We start from the raw sequence: 8138 nt of genomic DNA, 5'->3' as shown, positions 1-8138 counted from the left end.
TTTTATTATTAAAGTTTTGTTTAAATGTTCGCCGGTTCCCGCCTCCTTCTTCCCGACCTACGAACATTGTTACATTTATATTTACCCAACATTTGTGTGTGCCATGTATATTTATGCTTATTGAAGGATTGTGTCATTCCTCTTGTAGCCTGAGTCAGGCCTCCTGTGTGATTCATATGCAGAGTGCGGTTTATTTTACACATGGAGCTCTTGCCTATACTGTATGTAGTGTATCAAATCAGTCACTTACTGTATGAAGCTGTACTGTATGTACTTCAGTCCGGATGATGCTGTAGTAGACAGTTGTCTGTGCAGATGGCAAGGCAGCTCACTAGCCTCAAGGTTTAGACATACAGTATGTAGAGGGGACTGATTTTTAGAAATCAAGGGGATTCATTTAGAGGTTTCAGCTTTGTATAGTTATGATGTCAGTTGCATCCTAACACTCATCTGTAATACTGTACTTCCTACTATAAAAATGATAAAAAGTGACATCTAACCCCGTAAGCCTTCTAGCCTTTCAATCCATTTCCCCTTCTCAATGCTCCTCACGATCTGTGGCTGTTGAAGCAACCAAAGAGCACAATGGCATCGTGAATATCTACAGGCAACATTGTGCAAACAGCTGAATCATGCAGAATGCCATGCTTTGAATGTACATTGTGCCGAGGGCTTCCAGTGGCTTTGCCGTGAGCTGCAATGCTAGTAATTTACTAGAGTCGTTTCCACTGTGTAAAGACTGTGTCTTTTTTTTTTTTTTTACTGTAGGGTAGTCCTCGTTCTCCACGGGGCAGTTTTGGTTGTGCAGGACTGCAGCTGGTCACATGGGTGGCCAACTGACAGATGCAGTGCATGACTGGAAGAGATGGCTGTCCCTTAGCACAAATGACCCAGTCTAGTCTCATGGCAGGAGACATATAAGACGATCTGCCGCTTGTTCACTAGTCGAGTAATTAACTGAGGCTCCTCCCTGGCACATGCAGAGCAGCAGCTGTATGGACAGCCCCCCTCCACTCATTTGTTTAGCATTAGATGGATAGTGAAATCGACACGTAATTGTACTAGTGAGGGAGCAAATGCCGGTGTTGTGCAAGATTCGATCCTCTTGCGGAATGCGATGTCATTTGGACTCCAAAAGGTAGTTGTTTGTAATGCCTGATCAGAAATATCGTCAGATCTTTCTGTTTATGTATGTAATACTAATATTGTCATAATTAAACTGTACTGAAAGAGTAAAAAAAAAAAAAAAATCAGGTTAAACCAGATGGTTTGATGGGGTTTAGCTAATTCTTCAGCTGCTCTCTCAAGTTCCCCAAACCCTTCTAAATGCAGCAAGCCAGACCAGCCTAGGACACCAGGAATAGTATATTTATTTGCCATATTTTGCAATATAGTGTATATTGTATGGATTATATTATATTATATTGATATTCGATATTCAATAATTCAAAAATTATATATATTCAATAATTATTAATATTATCTTTCACAATTACGGTGATGTTACCATGATGTTAAAATTATGTTCAGTTGTACATGTATAATAAAATATTCTTAAATGTTGAAGAAAAAAAGTTGATTTCAATTTATGAATTAAAAATTTGGTAATACCATTTTCATTTTACTATATAGCACAAATGTTTTTGTTTTTTTTTGGTCATGATTATATGAATATACATATATACACTGGATATGTTAGATCAGTAGGCTAAATGAAGCATGCTAACCGTAGGAAATGAATGACAGAATGTTGTTAGCAGTAGCATGCTAACTGAAAAATAAGAAAGATAAATATTTGACCATTTGTTGCTTCAGTTATGTCATGTCTCATATATGATCTAAAATGCCTTAATTTCTGTATTTTCATGGTTAAGACTATGCTAATCATCAAGTGATATTGTCAGCTTTCCGATCAGGCATGAATAGAATAACCAAAAACATCAGCCAATGGGATCACTTTGGGGTCCTGCGGGGGGCCTAAATCTCGCACGACTGAAACGGAGGGTTGAATTTTTCTGTGTTCAGCTCCGGCGAGGAAAAAGTAGAGCAGCGCTAGAGGCGATAAATCATTCCCCATCTCTGAGTTTGTGCTTTGTTGTGCTTTTCCCTCTCAGCAGGGCCCATGATAAATAACTGTCCTCAGAGAGAGAAGCATATAAAAACAGGAAAATGAAAGAGATAAAATAAAACAATCCTGGCATTCCGGCACAACAAGAGCTTTGGCCGAATGCTGGCAGGACGAGATATCGGTCTTCAGCGTCATAGAACAAAGCCAATGGGAAATTCAGCTGGCCTGCAAGTTTATGAGCCATTAAGTGTTAGCATGCAGCTAAAGTAGTGCTGACTCAACCCATATTGGGGAGACCTGAGCCATCTCATTCATTCATCACTCACCCTCAGGGCTTTCCAGGGCACATTCCAATTAAAAGCCCTCAGCTTAATGCTGGGAATAGCCGTATCGCTCCCCTCCCTATGTACTTTCTCTCTATCTCTATCGTGTGTCTGAGCGTGCTGTCACACTGTACCGAACTCGCCTCCAGGAGTGTTCCAGCAAGAGTAATGTATTCCTGTGCTGTCGCTGACAGATTCAGAGTAAAAATCACCAATCACGACTGGCTTGTTGCATCTAAATGTATGCCCAGTCACTCTGAAACAAATGAATCATGGATATCACCGCATTGGCCAGATGGTGCGTCGTATTTGCGTCCGTATTTATATTTGCGCTCTTTCCTTGAAGCTTTTTTCCATGGCCTGGCACCAGAGGCTGAGACTGCACACATGACACGCTGGATATGTAAAGCCTGTGAACGGGACCCAGACTAAATTGAGTTATGACAAATAGCACACTACTTCATTACAGAATTATAATGCACAGGGCAAAGCCACATCCATTGGGTCGTATACATGGTGGTCATGAAAAATTACGTTTCCTGGTTTTACCTGGCCTTTACAATTAGCATAACGTGCTCCATTTTCTTCATAAACTCAATCATATGGGAGAGCATATCAAGCTGCTTCTGGGCCAGCAAGACAACACAAATGCACATGGGAAACCCACTCACACCCCTAAGCATTTGTCTTTTCTTATTTTAATATTATTGTGATATGTGTCAGAAAACAGGGTTATAAAAGAGCTTCATGTACTAGATATTCCATTCACTACCAGTCATACGCATGCAAATGCTGGATCCTGGAAACACAAGCTCATCTTGCATTTCGCTGCAAGTTTGGTGAACTCTGACCTGTACAGTCATATCACATGATGAGCAACAGTAGATTGATACATCTCAACATATGACCCCTTAGCTGAATGAAAAGAACACAGTCTTTAAAGTTGCAGATTTGCAGCATTGGAGTAGATTGTATATTTTTACATGAATGTTTTTATATGTTAAATTTATGGCTTTAAAAAAGACACTGCAGAGCATGACAACATATCACAACTGTTGCTGTGTCCAAAAAAATTTTGTGTGACCACCCCTTTTGTTATAAATACTACCAAGTAACATAAATTAATGTATGAGCGTAAAGTAGTTACCAAAAAACATGTTAAACTAATGAAAAAAAATTGACAGCCTTTGGCACAGACAAAAAAAAAATGTGATTAGCCAATAGAAAGAGAGGTCACATAATCTTCAAGGTACAATATTAAAACAACCTGATTAAAACGATAATGTGTATTGATAGAGATTTTTATGTAAATATATTTGTGGGACTGCTTTAAGTTATCAGCAATAACTTTAGAGCAATACAGAAACATGCATGAATGAGAAAATGAGAAAAAAACTGTTATTGAGTGCAATAAGCCATGAAAATAACTATATACTATGCAATACTTGCACTGACTGAGACACACATGATGCACACACAGAAGACCATCTCTCGGACAACATGCGATCACAAATTCAGTTTAATTCACGGCTTATTGTGCTTGAATGGTCAGATGCACACACAGTTATGTCAAAAATGTCATTTAAGTGCATGTAAACAGTTGGGAAATTGCCCGCATGTGTGAAAAAAAGTCTTTGAAACAATTAAAGTCAATGGGGTTCACAGCCGTTTTGGGTGAACTATCACTTTAATACTGACGATCAGAGAGAGAGTTAAAAACTGTGATGTAAAACTAAATTACAGTTAAAAAGAGCTACAAAGATGTTACAAAACTGCAGAAATCATCCCTTTTAGATATGTAAAAGCAAACTCAGACTTACATTCCTACTTTAAGTCAAGAAGACAAGCAGAACACTTGGTTAGGACGTGTGGTGTATCTCCTGAGATGGTGGGAAATTCGCCTTAATAAATGTCAGTTAAATGTCAACCGTTTGACCAAACTTCACCAGCTAAACCAAATCACTGCGCAGCCATTAGCGGCGCCATTAGTAACGCTCGAATGGCCCACTGTAAAATGAAAATAATGGAGTGCTGTAACCTGTTAAAAATCCATTTTATATTTAATTTGCGATCTCAGATCAAGGCTGGTTAGTAAAGTCAAATGAGGAATGGAAAAAATTGAAGGAGTCCATGTCAAAAATGTCTCAATAGATACCACATTTCAGATTTTAATGCACAAATGAATGGAAGCAAACTGTAATCCCGTCTCAAAACAGCTCTGAATGTGTCTGTGATGGTTCTCTAGTTTGCAACGCTGACTCTTTTCTGGCTGAATGCCTGTCGAGACTTTGGCTTTCCTTTATTTATCTCCATTTGAGGCCTAAATCTCCCATTCAGCATTGTATTCCCACATATTTATACATGTAAAGCAAGGTACAAATCCCTCAAATCCAAAGGTCTGTGAACTTCAAATCTCAAGCAATTCCCATTCTGGCACAGAGCAGAAAAATCGGCACTTTTGTACAACTCTGATAGAGAGATTCTGCCACTATCACATTCTGATACATGATCCTGGCCTGGAAACTGTATTTCATCTGGATTAGAGGTTCTACATTTAGCACACCAGCAATCGGGTGAGAAACAACAGGAACAGAGCGTAGCTTATTTCATATATCAACATATTACTGTTTTTACTGTATTTTGATCGAATAAATGCAGCCTCGGTGAGCAAAAGATATAAAAAAACATAAAAAATAAAAGTCAAGTCAAAAGGTCAGAGCAGATCTGACATAAAGAGAAGATCTCAGCTGTAGACACCTTAGTGCAGCTCCATTTACTGGGACTAAACGGCCTTGTTTAACCTTGCATACCAGCAATCGGGTGAGAAACAACAGGAACAGAGCGTAGCTTTAGTCTCCGAGTGCTACAATCAAACAAACTCGCTTTGTTTGATTGTAGCACTCAGAGACTAAAGCTACGCTCTGTTCCTGTTGTTTCTCACCCGATTGCTGGTATGCAAGGTTAAACAAGGCCGTTTAGTCCCAGTAAATGGAGCTGCACTAAGGTGTCTACAGCTGAGATCTTCTCTTTATGTCAGATCTGCTCTGACCTTTTGACTTGACTTTTATTTTTTATGTTTTTTTATATCTTTTGCTCACCGAGGCTGCATTTATTCGATCAAAATACAGTAAAAACAGTAATATGTTGATATATGAAATATTGCTAAAATCTAAAATAGCTGTTTTCTATTTTAACACATTTAAAATGCAGCTTATTTCTGTCAATGCAAAGCTGAATTTTCAGCAGCCATATTTAATACCAGGAAACATTTAATTATCATCAATGTTGAAAACAGTTCTTCTTTCTTTTCACGCAAATTGTGTTGCGCAATCAATATTCTATAAAAACAAAGTATATTTTTTAATCCTCATATACTCTGGGACCAGAAATAGGCACATTTTACATCAAGGGCGCCATCAAATTGTGTAATTTTTTAATGTATGCATTTATTAACATTGCCAGTACTAAATCACTCCATTATACAAACAAATCAAATAAGTTGCCATGTATTATTCTCCATTAATTCTGGAGGAATAAATGTTTTTGAAATGCTGTATAAGTGTGTGTCTGGCAAACGCTCTCAAAACATGGATTTCAATGGGATTTCTTTCAATCTCAAAGGTTTCCAGGTCTTTTCACCTTGAGAAATAACACCTCAGTAGCCCAGAGTCGTAATAAGAGATATTTTTCAAGTCAAATACGACCTACAACGTGACAACACCCCGGTCTAGATGTCCTATACACTGGAATGACAGCTACCGGATGAAGCTGTCACTGAAACCTCCCACTTATGCCAGGACAAATTAAAAATGTGTGCCGACTTCGCTCTTTTCCTGGAGCCTGTACAGGAGCGTTATGCAGAAGCATTGTGCAGCTGAAGATTTCATAACCTTAAGTGCATGTACATATCTGAGATAGAAAGAAAATGATGAAAAGAGATGGGACAGTGAGAGAGGGAGGGAGGTAGGGAGATGGGCCAGCACAGCGACTGAATTAGCAACTTACTCCAGGCGCATTGTCAAAAATGCTGCATGAGGACATGACCTCCATCGCCACCAGAATCTGTGGCTGCCATGCTGGGTGGAGAGGGTAATTCCTCATGCACTGCCACAGTACGGAGGCCTCCGAGCACACATGCCACGTGAAATCCAGCGCTGTTCCTCTTGAGACCGCTCTGAATGTATATAATTACACCCAGCGCTGAGCTTTGGCCGGTATCTATTGTGCATGGCCAGTGCGGTGCTGCTTCTGAGCCAGCAATCCCTGCTGTAGATATGCCTTTAAAATGCACATGCAGTAAATTACAAGCCTCGCTTTTGACAGTATGATTAATTACCTGCAAACGTGCTGCAAAATCTTCCCATCGATGGAATGATTAATAAGCCGCGGCGTTCTGAATCCAATGGAAATGTACGAATTTGGCTCAATCTCGAAACCAATTGTGCATCATTCTGTTTTGAGCATGGCTGTATTTGGGGTTTATGATTGTGTGTGGGGTTTTTATGTGAGTGACGGATGGAGAAAGAGAGAGAGCAGAGAGTGGTTGTGTTGTGGAGGATTGCGGTGGGAAGAGTGAACGAGTGCTAAATGAGACCACAGAGAGTCCAGAAAAAGACATTGTATAAAAGCTCTTCTTACAGGGAACACCACCATGCAGAGCTTTAAGACCCCCTGAGGTGAAAATCAGATTTTTGTTGTTGTTTACATGTCTATCTGGTGTTTTTTAATATGCTTTCAGACCATGTGCAGATTTCATCAGTCAACACCATTGCTGAGCATTTTCTTCTTAAAACTGCAGTGTACCAAAGACAAAAAAATGCAGTTTGGAACAGCCCATTTACTACCGTCACAAACATAACCAATCCTGTCAATTTAAGGGACAGGGCTATTCGTATCATTATCAAAGCGTTTATACCTAAGAATGTTGATTTTTAGACGGTTGCTGTCTAAGATGGCAAATGGGTATGTGGTTTCCCTTGTGAAAATTAACCATGGATTTACTACAAATTAAACCAAAAAACTGTAGTTAAACCTTGGTAACCACCACAAATGAATCATGGTTTTGCTACACTAACATAGTTTAACCATGGTATTTGTAGTAAAATTGTGGTTATACAAATGGTAATCAATATGGCAAAAAAAATAAACATGGTTACTGCACTTTTACTGTAATAAAACCATGGTTAATTTTCGTAAGGATTGTTACATTAGCAACACATTACTAGTTGTTTGATAATGTAGTCAAGCCAAAGGCTAATGATATCAATTACTGTTACATGTCTGAGTTTGTAGAGGGCGATGTATAAAATTTAAATAAAATTACCATTCTGATACATACAGACTTGTAGATGACCTTGTATAATTTGCTTTTCCTCTTCTTCCTCGGAATCAGTTACTGGTTCAAACATATATTGCTAAATTAACTCAGTATTGCCATTGTGTAGCGTTTTACTTCATTTAACAGAGTGAAAGTGGAGCAGGTAGTGGAGGCGGGGCTCATTTGCATATTCATGATTTTGGGTCTAGTAAATGAGGTACGTTTGTACAGTTATTTTCAAGCCATTTTAAGACATTAAATTATTAAAGAAAAAAACATTTCAATATATCATTTTGATTATCAAATATGAGTTTTAAGGGATACAATTACTGACTGCATGGAGACTTGGATGAACATTCAGGATTATTGGTGTTTTTGCTTGACCTGTGTGTTTTATGGACAAATTCCAAATGTTTTTTTTTTTTTTCTC

This window comes from Sinocyclocheilus anshuiensis, unplaced genomic scaffold (assembly GCF_001515605.1).
Source record: "Sinocyclocheilus anshuiensis isolate Anshui unplaced genomic scaffold, SAMN03320099.WGS_v1.1 scaffold535, whole genome shotgun sequence".
NCBI lineage: Eukaryota > Metazoa > Chordata > Actinopteri > Cypriniformes > Cyprinidae > Sinocyclocheilus > Sinocyclocheilus anshuiensis.
The sequence above is the reverse complement of the archived record's forward strand: the minus strand, read 5'-3'. Positions refer to the sequence as shown.